This window comes from Pseudopodoces humilis, chromosome 16 (genome assembly GCF_049639895.1).
Source record: "Pseudopodoces humilis isolate 2021_Gansu_Grassland_sample_001 chromosome 16, ASM4963989v1, whole genome shotgun sequence".
Classification (NCBI taxonomy): domain Eukaryota; kingdom Metazoa; phylum Chordata; class Aves; order Passeriformes; family Paridae; genus Pseudopodoces; species Pseudopodoces humilis.
The window spans coordinates 17,888,304-17,902,060 of NC_142215.1; the positions used below are offsets into that span (position 1 = coordinate 17,888,304).

The 13,757-nt window shown below is 46.5% G+C and overlaps 1 long non-coding RNA gene across 1 annotated transcript; it reads right to left on the bottom strand.

Moving 5' to 3' along the window:
• Positions 1–3,479: 3,479 nt before the first annotated feature.
• On the bottom strand, positions 3,480–9,363 carry LOC148183034 (uncharacterized). Its single transcript, XR_015773982.1, has 3 exons — positions 9,294–9,363; positions 5,224–5,392; positions 3,480–4,783 (listed from the first exon to the last, which is right to left on the bottom strand). It is a non-coding gene; the product is annotated as an uncharacterized LOC148183034 (long non-coding RNA).
• Between the last annotated feature and the right edge of the window lie 4,394 nt (positions 9,364–13,757).

Below are 13,757 nucleotides of genomic sequence, written 5' to 3' on the forward strand. Positions count from 1 at the left end.
AGAAAGGACAATTTTCCTGCTGATGAAATGCTGCTTTGCTCAAGGGACCACATTATTACTGTTATTTATGCGCTGCCAAAGGTGTGCACACTGCTTTATGGTGCAATAAAGCAATGACTGGTGTCCAGTCCCTCGGGGTGCTGCGCCACTGCTGAAGGATGGCAGAGGGGCAAGACGAAGGCTTGACTGTCCCTCTGCGATGATGCAGAGCTTTGTTATTGTCATGGTGTGTCCTCTTTGGCCTGGCTGGGGACGTTCCTGTGCCTGTGTCACTGTTTTGCACAGTTGCCTGTGATGATGATTCAAAGGGCACGTACCCTGTTTGATATGCACTCGGAGTCTGGTGGCACTGGGAATGAGTGAACAATACCTGGGGCTGTGACAGCGGCACTTTTAAATATATTTTTTTTTTTTTAAGTTTTACAGATTCCCAGCCATCTGCTGCCTTGCCAGCTGCTCACAGTGCAATGCAAAACTTATCTCCATTCAGGAACTCATCCCCTTGAGGAGACCATCAAGGGCAGTGGGTGCACAGCGGACCTCCTGTGTTCTGTCTGCAGGACAGGCCCAGACCCAGTGCCAAACTCCGGATGGGAATAAATGCAAGGAAAAGGTAGAAGAGCAAACATATGGCTGCATGAACTCTTGTTCATCCCTTCCCAAATCCTGGCCATAAGATACATTGGCCTGGAGAACTGTGGGAGTGAGTCTGGGGAGTGAGAAGACCATAGGAGGTGGCCCAGTCCCAGATTTTACACCCCTTTAGCCATTATTAGGTAGCCAGGAAAGAGGAAAAGATGTTCCCTGAGGGCATGGAGAGGTTCTGATTCTGATTCTGATTCTGGTTCTGGCTGTTGTGCTGCAGTTGCCGTGGGGTTTCTTTTGCTTGGGAAGGGAGCTGAGGCCTGTGGCAGTGTAACTGGAGGCGGTGGGGAGAAAGCAGCAAGTTCTGCCCCAGAGAAGCTCAGCAGCCACCAGCACGTGTAGGGGACTAGAGAAAGCTACTGGAGATTTGTGGGGCCAGAGGGTTCAAGGAATCCTCCTGCCAAGCAAGTGGCATGCATTATTACTCCTTGTCTTTGAGGCACCTAGGTGAGAATTTCCTAATTTCATTAAATCTTATTTTTATAATCCCCTTGGGATCAAGGTGGCCAACCTGGATGCTCTTTAATCCTACTCCCCAGTCTCTCCTGTGCCTGCTCCCCAGAAATGGGGTTGATGCTGGAATAGGTGAAGGAAGAAAAGGCAGGTTGGCCACAGGAGCCGGGAGGGAGTGACCAGGTTTCCATTTCTAGAGGGCTCCTGTGCTTTGCGTGTGCCACTTCAGACCACTCAGAGCACCCTCCTCCCTCCTCATGCTTTTATGCATTTTCCAATTAAATTTCCTCCACGAGGAGAGAGGCACTCTGAATCCATTAGCATTAGTAATTATGCAAATGCTTCAGGGAGTTGACTGCCCATCATTACATATAATTAATGTTTCTGGTTATGAATGAAGGGTTTGTTACTTTTCTTCACACACCCCCCCTTTTTTTTTTTTTATGCTGGAATGGGGTGGGGTAGAAGCGCGGGGGGAAGATGGTGGTGTGTGTATTGGTGGTGATGATGTTGCTGTATTTAATTTGCATAATCAGGAGGCCTGATTGGGTATGCATGAGGGTAGGGGCGGGAGGACCTTCTCCAACGTGCACTCAATTAAGCTGGTGGCAAATCTCAGGAGGGACAAGCGGCATGTGAAAGGCGGGTGAGTGCAGCACAGTAGCTGCAGCCAGCTTGGATTTAGAGAGCAGCACCAAGCAGGAAAAGAGGTGCCCTTGAACTGGCAGGGTTCTCTGCACAGGTGTTCTGTGCCTGGAAATGCTCCTCCTGCCCTTTTGCTTTGCTTGCCTGCAAAGGATTCTGCAGAGGATTCTGCAGAAAGGTGCTATTCTGGCTCTTTTCTTGCGCAGCACGTGTGCACTGTGTATTGCAGAGCTGCATCATCCATACTTGAGCCAGCGCCGGGGGAATGGGCTTGGCGCTGGCAGCAAGATTTGGCACAGCCTCATCTTGTGTCCCATCTCCCAAAGCTGTGTGCAGAGATCTGAGTGTGTGACTGGGCATTCTCAGGGGGCTGTGGATGCTCTGTACCTCTGGAAGGTGGGGGCTTAGAGGTGAAGTGTATTGGGATAGACTGAGCTGTCTATGTAATAGTGGTCAGGACAGACAGGGAAGTGGTAAAATTCTAGCTCAGAGCTGTGCCTCTGTCAGATTTTACCTCCCACATCAAACATTACAAAAGTTGGGGGTGGAAATTTCCTCTGTTCTAGTTGCAACAAATGCCCAGGAAACCTCCCTGGAGATCTCCCTGCTTCCCAGTCCGCATGAAACAAATGCTTTCTGTCCATGTAAAACATCTTCCTCATGTTCTTCTTATTCCCTATCACATTCTTCCTATTCACTGCCTTTTCACTTTTTGTCTCTTCTATTCCTCTTCTATGTTTCCTTCCCCAAGCAGCCTGACCTTGGTCTCCAGCTCAAGACTATCTTGTGTCCATTTACCACAATCCCTGGATGCAGGCAGCCCATCGCTGACCTCTCCAGACTCCCTTGGTTATTGTCAACTGCTGCACTCCCTCACTCCTCCATGGAAAGAATATAAAAAAAATATAAAAAAAAACCCCTTGGTTTTGGCTGATCAAATATGTATAAAAATAGATATTCAGTGAAGGGGATCTGGAGTGGGGGAACAAAAAATTCTGGAAGCAATATATACTCAATGGGATATAATGTCCTTGGGAGGGCACTGAAAGGATCCAAGCCAAGGAGAACACAGATCCTCGAAACAGAGGGAGATCAACCTAAGAGTACCATGGAGATGAGAAAAGCAGGCCTGCAGCAGAGACTAGATTGGCCAGAGAGTCTCAGTGAAAAACCAAAAAGGGCCAGCAATTGCTTAGATGGAGTCTGGGGAATTGTGAACTCCTACTCTGTAACTATCATTATTTTCTGTCTTGATTATAATCTATTGTTTTCAGTACTGACACTGGAAATTGGATAGATCTCTTCTGGCATCTCCCTCTTTGGTCACTGTGGGCAAGGTGTGAGCTTTTCCCAGCCATGCAGGAATTTGCAGTGTCTCAGCAAAGGTTCCCAGAGCAGGCAAGCAGGGAGAAGATCAGTTTTATTTCCTGCCATGCTATCCCCAGCTTATAGAAATGTGAGATAGAATTCCAACAAGAATGCCACTATTACTTAGAAGAGGTGAGGAATGGGACACACATTAAAGAAAGAAAAGATGCTGAAAAAATTAATGTGTTCCTGTGTATGTGTTTTTAGGTGTGTTTGTTCTAAAAGCAGAAGGAAATTCTGTGTGTGTGTGTTTGTGTATAAGCTTTTAAAGGAGGAGAAAAGTGGGGAAAACGTGAAACATTAAACTTCCAAAAATCCCTCAGACTCTTGATAGATGGCATTATGAACTGATACCAGTTTTCCTCTAAAGATTGGCTTTTGATACAAGAAACTTGAGGCAGTGGTGGATTCTGTTGTTGTCAAGGTTTTATTTTCTCTGACTTGAAGCTGCTTTGGAGATTTGTAGTTCTGAGGTTTGTGTTGCTCAGTATTTTGTAAAGCATTTGTGCACTTGGCCTGTTGCTACAGAAAACCACTGGGGATGACAGGTAGAAGCACCTGTAAAATCTTCAGTGTACGCAAAACCAAGAGCTCTGAATGACTCAGACAAAGAACTTCTCTTAAGGATGACAAAGGAACCAGCACTGATGGGAAAGGTGATCCCTGAAGGATTGGGTGAAATCCCAGAAGGCACTTGCCAGGAGTAGAGTGGAGGTCTTTGGGAATTATGTGATGAATAGCTGCTCGTAGCAGCTGCTCATAGCAGCAAGTGATGGTGCTTCCTTATGTGATAGAGCGGGAGATTTTCTCCTGTGGAATGGGAAGATGTCAGCAGTTCTGCTCTGGTCTTGCTTTTTGTGACATTCATCCCACAACAGAATGTGTGACCAAGGCATGAGGACAGTAGTGACCCATGGAAACAAGGTGGGCCCAGGCTCTTGAGGTGGCCCATTGGCCCAAGCCTGGGTTTGTGTTTCCTGAGGTCAAAACTGCTGATTGTACTGTGTCCTCAAAGAAGACACAAGGTGAAGACCTCACTGTCCCCCAGAGCCAGACTGAGGTCAGCTGGACCTAGAGAAAGGATGAGGGAAACGATTTCCAAAGCAGAAGAGAGACCGTGATGAGAACAGAGGTGACCTGGAGCACAGCCAAGGGAAGGAAGGGAAAGGACAGCAAGTAGCATGATAGCACCACAGCCCCAGATGGTGTCCCATCACCCAGAGGGGAGTGTAGCCATGGCCCAAGGACTGTGACCTGCAGGAACAGGGCTCCCAGGACACACCTGACCTTGTGCAGGATGTCAGCCCTGTCACAGGCTGTTCTGTATGCACTGACGTTAACAGATGAAGTGCTTGATGATGTCACTGTGGGGGAAGGCAAAGAACAAGGTCCCCTCCGAGCTGTGCTCAGCAGTGACTCCACGTGGGTCACATCACTCTTCTGTGTGCTCGTGGCATTTGCTGTTTCCCCTTGACATTTTATTTATTTTTGTTGCCCACACGGGTGGGTCAGGCTGTGTCTGGGCACAAGGGCACACGAAAACACACCATGGGCACACACTGGCACAGAGAATGATGCACAGACTCTGGAGATTGCTAAAGGCAGAAGTTAAATCCCACATCAAAGCACAGAGCTCTCGGAGCAGCACTGTTCAAAGGCACCAGCTTCCTTCCTGGGAAAGACAGATTGTCACTTTGATTAAGAGATTTTAACAAGAGAGAAAAAAGAAGGACTGAAAGAATGGAGGAGAGAAAAGAGGGAATTTTCATTTATACCTTTTTTCCCCTTTGGCTATCCAAATAAGGTTTTAGTTTGATCAAAAAAGGACCCCAATTTAAAATAAGTTTAATGTAACAATGAATTATTTAAAGGAGAAAAAAATATAAGCTGCTGCTTAAAAAAAAAATAGCAAAAGCTATTATTGAAATGTCAGAACAAATACCCAGCTTGATCTGCATTAATATGATAAATACTAATATATTCATTTCCCCTGGTACTTCTGGGCTTGCAGAGGTACATCTGCAGCACGTTGCTTATGGTAATCAGGTCACAACTTCAAAGGGAGACACGAAAGGTATTCTGGGGGATGTTGTGCAGGCAGCAGTTAGAGACCTTGTGGATCATTGTGTAGACTTGAGGTGTTCTCATCAAGGCTCTTCTGGAAGTTCTCTGATTGCTGAAGGAAATTGAAAATCTCATCACGTTCTCGTGGCCCACCAGTTGTGGGACAGCGCTGGTGTCTGGCTGTCAACTTCAAAGTTGCCATTTTCCTGCAGACAGCCTATCAAGAGAGAAAAACATACTGAGATGGAGAAAGCAAATGAGCTTCCCACCTTCTATCCCCACAACCTAATTCCCAGCCCCTCTGTGACTGGGAAAGCTGTTGAACATAGCTGTGAATAAACCATCTCAGTCTGTGCATCCAGAGTTGAAGTTTTTTTGGAACAATTCAGTGGAGCTGACAGCTTCAGCCTTGACGAAGCTTTATAGAAGCATCTTTGTGTTTTTAGAATCTAACGAGCTGGGAAGGATGTTTTGGATAGGGATATGTACTATCTTTTACTAGGCAGCATCTCTGCCTACCCTCCCCTTCTGATCTGCTGGGCAAGAGGTTCTGTAGTAAGGTGCATTAGGCTTACTGCTATCAGCACCACCTATAACCCTGAAAGAGTAACCTGGAGATCAGAGCCCTTTAGGGAGGTCTTTTCTATAGCCAAAGACTAGATTTTAGACCAGAGTGATGCAACCACGTACCAACAGAAGCCAATAGTTCAGACTTAGGAGAGCTTATTTAGGAGCGATGTGGTGTGAAAGGTGTTGAAGTGTTGTTTCCTAACATTACTGCTGACAGTTGAGTGACAGATTGAGAGTGTGGCTAAATTGGGATGCAAATGAGTTAAACTGGTCTTCTGGTTGGTAGAATAACGACAAAATGTTGGAGAGAAACAAGGAAGGCACAATTTTACATGAGAAGATTGAAACAGAGAGAAGCTCAGAGGCAGGGAGTAGAGGAGAGGTGTGTTTAGAAAATCATATTGATACCTAATGTGAACCTATCATAGAATGGTTTGGATGGGAGGGACTTTAGAGATCGTCCAGTCCAACCCCCATTCCTCTAGACCAGGTTGCTCCAAGCCCTGTCCAGCTTGACCTTGGACACTTCCAGGAATGGAGCACACAGCCTCTCTGGGCAGCCTGTCAACGTGGCAAGGCGAGTTAGGGTAAAACCATGAGACATTCAGTTAGGTTTTGACCTTCTTCGTCAGGATGACTCGTTAAGCATCGTTTCAATTGAGATAGTTCAAACATAATTGATATATTGCTAATCCACTGCCACACTGAAGCTGTTATCTCACGAGACATTGAGCCCTTCCTCGCAGTGGACACGTAGGCCCAAGGCTGCAGCACGGTGCTGTGAGCTGGCCATGTGCCCACCTCGAGGAAGGAGTGGTTGCATCCAGGGGAATTTGGCTGGTGCTGGAGCCTGGAGTTCTCAGGTAGACAGAAGTGTGCCCAGAGCCCAGACAGGGCTGGTTAGAGATCTGCAGGAACCGTGCCTGAGAGTGTGTTGTGATAATCTGGGCTCACTTGAGAAGCCCCTCTTCTGCGTGTGTGTGTTTCTTCATGAAATGCTCTGGTTTCCAAGGAGCTCTAATGTGCTTTTCCGGTAGATTTTATTCACAAATGCAGAGAGTCTTAGTCCGTCTGCTTCTGTCCCTCTTTCCCTCCATTGCCTGCATTTGAATGTATAATACTGGCTTTTGGGCATGAGTGTGCTGTGCCCAATCTACGACCAGTTCCTCAATTAAAAAATGCATAAGCTTTATTATTTATGCCATTATTTTTCTAATTATTTTATTTTCCTGGAGATGCCCCACAGGGTCTACAGTTTGCTGGAAACTCCAGCAAGAGTTCCTGGCTTTTGACTTCAGAAGGTTAACTCTCCCAGTGGCCATTTTTGATCCATTCCCTGGGAAAATGTGATTACTTCTTATTTACTGATGTTAAGTATTCCTGCTTGTAGCGACTGTGGTATTAAAGTAAAACGTTCAGCATTTAACACGATGAATGCGGAGACATGAGGCTAAATGCACCGCATAAAATCTTTATGGGGCTGTAAACAGACGCCCAGAATATTTCCAGCTGTTTTGTTGTGAGTCAGGCTGGGGTCTCCTCTCTGCCAGGCAGCCTGCCCCAGGTCCCCTGGGAATCAGCCAAAATGTGTCAACACAGCCTTGGCTTCCAGAGGAGAAGGGGCCTGGGGGACAGAAAATGAACAGGATTGCTTCTGGCGGGTGTTCTGGGGTCTTGCCAAGACTGGCCTTGGCCACACTTGGTGGCTGTCGCTGCATCAGTGCAGATCTAGGGGGTAAATATAGGCTGTGATTGCTTCAGAGCTGCTTTCTTCAGTCTTGGTCTTGGAAAAATAGAGCTCAAGAGAAAATCAGTTCAGAGTGAGTTTTGTCAGCTTCAAAAAGAGATTCATTCCTGGTGTTGTCAGTCACGGGAGACTGATGGCTGAGATTACTGAGGAAAGCAAAGCCTGTGGGCATTAAAGTAGATACTGTTACTGGAACTCGGGGCTTAAAGATGAGATTTAATCTGGCCCGTGGATTTGTACAACATCCCTTCCAGCTTCTCACTCAGAAGGTCTGGTTTCCATGAGCACACTCAGCTTCCAGTGCTCCTTTTGCACTCATCAGCTATCTGGCCAGCACCAAAATCTGCTCCTGTCCTCCTGTGTGCACTGAACACCAAGAGCAAGGGTAAACTGAGAGCTGGGCTCTTGCCTGACCTTGTTCTCTGTTGGAGTGTGGTGTTTGGGCTGTGTTCTCACCCAGGGATAGAAGCTGGGAACTTCTCAGCAAAATAGGCACCTCATGTTCTTGGGGAGAGCAGCTGGGCTCCCAGGGAGCTTGTGCTGGACTTCCCACAGCTCAGCATCTCTTCTATGCTGAAACCCCTCCAAATCCTCATGGTATTGCAGCACAAGGAAAACCACCCAAAGCACTGCCTGCCAACTTTTACTTGGGCTAATCTGTGCCACTCTTGAGCATCTCGGCAAATTCCAGGTATGGTTCATGTTAAGTGAGGAGGCAGAGCAGAGTCACAAGCTCTGAGTAATTTTATTGCTTTAATAAAAGGCTGTGGAAGGTATTTTAAATAGCCTCCTGAGAAGCATTGAAAGAGCAAAGTCAAAGGCCGCAATTCCATATTTAATGATACGGAATAAAATTGGTTGTGTTTGTGCTGCAGGGAGGTTCACACAGCACTGACCTTCCAGAATTCCTTTCTGCCATGTGTGAGGCTCAGTGACAAACCTGAGATTTTCTCCCAGGGGCTGATTTATTTTTGATTGTTTCAAAACTGCATCCTGAAATTTGGAGTGGCATCTCCCTGGAAAGTTAACATTTTGCAAGCTTTACTCTTGGTTAAAAGTCTAATGTGCCTATTGGGAATGGCTCTGCCTATCTGCAGTGGAGAGATTTGGACAATTTTACACCTTTGCCCTCCCCAATTGCTTTGGATGCTTCACACTGGGGTTCCCAGCACAGGAAGGACATCAATTTGTTGGAGTGACTCCAGAGGAGGCCTTTACATGATCAGAGGGATGAAGCACCTCTTCTATGTGAAAAAGCTGACAGAATTGGGATTGTTCAGCCTGGAGAAGAGAAGGCTTAGTGGTGACCTAATTGTGGCCTTCCAGTACCTGAAGGAGCTCCAAGAAACTCAGACAGGGACTTTGTTACAAGAGCCTGCAGTGACAGGACAAGGGGGAATGGATTAAAACTAGAAGAGAGAGTAGGTTTAGATTAGATATTAGGAAAAAATTCTTCCCTGTGAGGATGGTGAGGAACAGGCTCCCCAGAGAAGTTGTGGATGCCCCATCCCTTGAAGCATCCAAGGCTAGGCTGGATGAAGCTCTATGCAAACTGATCTAGTGGAAAGTGTCCCTGACCATGGCAGGGGGGTGGAATTGGATGATCTTTAAGATCCCTTCCAACCCAAACTATTCTGCGATTCTACAATTCCTTGCTACAAAGGTTTGTGTCCCACATCCATCCTGCCTCCCTCTTCCCCACTGCCTCCCCCTTCACACAGTGTGTCTTGCCTCTAACCTACGGTCAGAGCATATTCTCAGCCATGCTGACACTTCTGCTTCACTCCAGCAGCCACAGTACCTGTCGGTGTCGTTTAACTCCACCGTTTGCAGTCAGTCACAGACGAGAAGTAATTACGGTGGCCCTAATTGGCCGACTGCAGACCTAAATACTGCGTGCTTAGGGCCAGGGGAGGGATCACTGCCAGGGTCTCTCCTGCTCTTCTTCCAGCAGGCCGAACGCCGCTCATTTAGGAAGCTAACAAGGATGTCAGCCTCGAGGATCTGACCCTTTTACAAAAGCAGTGCTGGTCAGCTGAAGTCCGGGAGGTCTCTCCTGAAATTCTTTCAAGGGATCCTGGCAGGGCAGGCTCTTGGCAGCCCTAGTGCTGCCTGCCTCTGCCAGGGTTCCCCACTTCCCCCTTATCCCGCCAGGCTTGAGCATGTTTTTTTCATTAGCAGTGATGCAGGCAGAGTGGGGCCAATTACTCACTGCTTTATGCTTGCTGGAAAACCCACCCAGGACTGGTAATAGCCATTAAGTGAGGGTGCAGCTTTAACTATGTGCCATTACATTAAGTTTCAAGTTGATATATGGCCAGAGCAAATTGAATTCCTGCTGCTATCCCGTCTGACATTTGTTACATTACAATGCCTGCTCTTTTGTTTTTGAGTCAATAGCTGCTGCTTTCGAGAAATATGGATTATTAGAATTTATAGCCCGTCCAAAGCGTCCTTTCAAACACTCATATCCTTTTATCATTTCGTTTTGTTGTTATTCTGCCCAGCACAGTTTGTATTTCTTCAGGTTTTAGCACCTGGGACTCTTGATACTTGTGCTAAATCAATACCCTTTGTCCTCATTGCTTTAATATATACAACCATTTGTGTGATGCATGAATTGCAGTGGGTTTTCTGCCTGCGACAGTCATTCACTCCTCCTGCTCAAGCATTCCTTCCCCTGTCTGCGTACAGGTTGTGTTTTGCAGTAAATATCACACATCTACATTTAAATTCCTTTATATGACAATTTCTAGGTACCTGGCTGCACACGGGAAAGTGAATTTTCTGGCTCCTTATCAGTAGGGGAACACAGGTTTGACAGTATTCCAGGGCCTCCTGGAAGGTGCTGGTGTGCTGAGTTCATAAAAATCCACCTTTTTCTCTTATAGTGGATTCACACCTTCAAAATCTTTGATTTAATGCAGTTACATCTTTCCATAAAGCAGATGTGAATACTCTCAAGATCAATAAGAGGGTAAAAAAGGGCTTTTGGACTTTTGTTCAGATGTCCTCAGGCCAGTAGCAATTGAAGCTTCACTCAGCAGTTGGCAGTTCTGGAGACTTGTGGGAGAGGAATCGCTCTGATTACTGTCCCACAGCCAGGTGAACTGGAATGGAGAACCTCAGCCTTGTGACTTGGAGCCACCCCTGCAGCTCAAAGCGGATTTACAACAAGAGCAGTACACAGCCAGTGGGGTCACTGCATCTGCTCTGCCCTTCTGTGCTGATGGAGACATTCCCAAGGCTGTTCATCTCACCCTTTTTATGTGTGTGGGACACTGGAGCAGGCCACTAAGGTACATTTGTGTCTTTGGGTATCACTCATCTGCTGATCCTTATGGTCTGTTCTGCTTTTCCTCTGCTGGCTGTGGGAATCCAGGATGCGCAAGAGCAGCAAAGCTGCATATTCCCTCTGAATTTTGAATTTGCTCCTTCTGTCTATTAGGAAAGGCAGGAAAGAAACAGGAAAGGTGGAGGCATACAAGATGAGATCAGAGAGAGAGATGGCTTAGCTTGACCAGTCTGCATTTCCCACACAAGAAGGAAAACCTTGCCCTCTGGCCATTACCCGTTTCCAGATGTTTCTCGTTTCCTCTGCTCAATATACTGGCGGCCACACACCCACCCCTTCATCCCCCAGCTCCCTGCCAGCCCCATGAGCTGCCTGTACTTCAAGTCCTTGACTCAAGCTGCTCAACTTTGTGTTTCAAGGCCTTGGGCTGCTGCTCCCAACTGCTGCCAGCCCAGCCCTGCCATGTCCCTGCAGCCCCATTCTCTTACCAGGCTGAGCAGCTCCCAGCTGTGCCTTCCTGCTTGAGAGGTGACAATTTAACTAAGAGTCATTTCTGAGAGTGATGAGTGTGATTTTGAATGTCTCATTGAAACGCAGGGCAAATCCTTCATCCCCAAAGGGAGATGTGTTAAACACTGCTTCAGAATTAATCTGTGGAGTGTGAATCTCCCTTGCAGCAGCAGGGAGAGGCACCACGGTGTCCTCCTTTGTCTCCGTGTTCATGGCAGTCTCCTGGTTTATCTCTGCCACTTCTGCTCTTCGGGGCTCTCCCTCCCCGTCCTGCCCATGAAAAATGAGATGCCAGCTCCCTTCAGGGTATGGGTATTCCTGATAACATGTTTTCCATGTAAATAAATGGCAGCAATTTGCCTATCACATTAATTGTAGTAGAAACCAGGAGAAGCAGAAGGGGTGACCGGATCCTCTGATGGACTGACCTCCCCCACTGCTGCACCCTGCTCCCAGGAGACTGCAATTTGGGCAGAGCTGTGATCTTCTGCACAGAGCATCAGAGCTGCTGTCCTGCGGATTTGTAGCAACATCACTTGAAGTGGAACCTAACTCCCCTGGCTCTGAGATGAGGTGAACCAGCCCAGCATATGACCTTGATGGATGGGTTTTCCATGATCTTCAAGTCCTCCCCCAAGTCCCTTGATATTTCCAGCTCAGTCTTTTCCTTCATATGTGGTTTCAGACCTTCAGATGAAGCATCCATGTCACAGACCCAGGAGGCAGAGCCCAGCAGGGCTGTCAGAAGGTCCTTCAAAAATCTGTTGGCACAGGTGGCACGTGCCTGCATGTTCCATGAAACATAAATGCTCCTGACTATAAAGATTATTTACATTCCCAAACAAAGCTGCCAAACACTTTTAAAATGCACTAACAGTGCCTCTCTCTTTCCACTGCACTTGCTGATAAAGGGCCATAAACAAGCTTGACACATTTATAATAACCTTTCTCCTCTCCCTCTACCTTGTCCTCTCCTCTTCCTCTCTTGCCTCTCTCGCAGCCTGCATTGGGTAAATTTTTATTCTACAGCCATTAGCTGGGATATATTGTTTGATGGGGGAAATAAAATATCGAATCTCATTTTATTTTTATTTTTATTTTCTTGTTCTAGTAGCAGATGCTTCAAATGCCAACAGCGGATGTTTGGTTTTAAAATTTTGTTTCCCCCAGCATTTTTTCCTTTTCTCTGTTCATTTTCTTCCTCTTCCCTGTATCTCCCTTCTAAAAGGTCATCTCAAATGATGCAAGGATACATGCTTTTGCAGGTTGTTTTTATCACTTATCAGCCTGTTCCAAAGGCCATTTAGTCTTCTAGGCAAAGGTTGTAGCTTTCAGCCTCCACTTCCCATTTACAAAGGAAAAATGGATGCTCCATTTCTAGGTATATAAATTAGGTATAGATATAGATATAAACCAAAATGCTAACCCATCGAAAAGATCCTTGTAATTTCTTTGTCTCCAGTCTGAAGAGGTCTCAGGTTCACCTTTTTTCATGTCACCTGTTCCTCTCAGAGATATTGATGGAACTGCTGCATCTAACGATTCCTCCTCCATCCTGTATTGATGGTGCTGTAGAAAGGCCTGTGCGCTGGAGATGAAAGGCAGGGTACAAACTGTTCCTTTGGGGCTGCTCAGGAGGCTTTTTTGCTCAGTAACTCGTGGCTGTGAGGGAGGGTTTGTGGGCAGGGGGACACAGGGGACTGTGCTGGGGGCCCGTGGAGTTGAAAGTCTGTGTTTCTGGAGCCATCCTGGCTTTTCAGTTTTGTACCCATAACAATAAAGCACTTATTTGTTTCATCTTCCCTTGAAGCCCTGGCCAGAGGGAGAGAAATGGATGTGGTAGACCTGGCCTGGAATTGCTCATCCTCTGGCAGCAAATGAAGCCGTGGTGAGCTGCACTCAGCTGCTGACATTGGGAAAGCCTGGCTTGGGGGAGGTGTTGATTCCAGGAAATCTGGCAAAGATGCAGCAACTAAGCTATTGTGCAAGAAAACATTACCCAAGATTTGGTTAGATAAGGTGAAAATGTCCCTCACCTCTCTCCACTTTGTCTTGCTTATATAATATGTATATAGTATGTATGTATATGGTACTGGCAGGGCAATTAGTCATGGTATGCTGACCTTAGCTGGAATCCCTTTCAGGGCTGGAGACTTTCAGATGAGAGTTGAGGAAATAATTTTTTATGTTTAATACATTAAAACTGCTGCTTTTCCTCTTCACTTGGTATATTTTGTTGTACGTGATCAATAAATTTGCAGAGATATGTCTGTGGTTATGGAAATCACACAATGGAATAATTAAATGGCCTAATTGTAAAGTATATTATCTTCAGCATTGCACTCACCAGCTATTCTGCCACACCTCATAGAGGAGGGCAGTAATTATGAAAATGTGACACAGACTTGCACTCAGCAGGTGAATCCAGCTGAATCCAAATTTGATTAAGTGATCTCACCA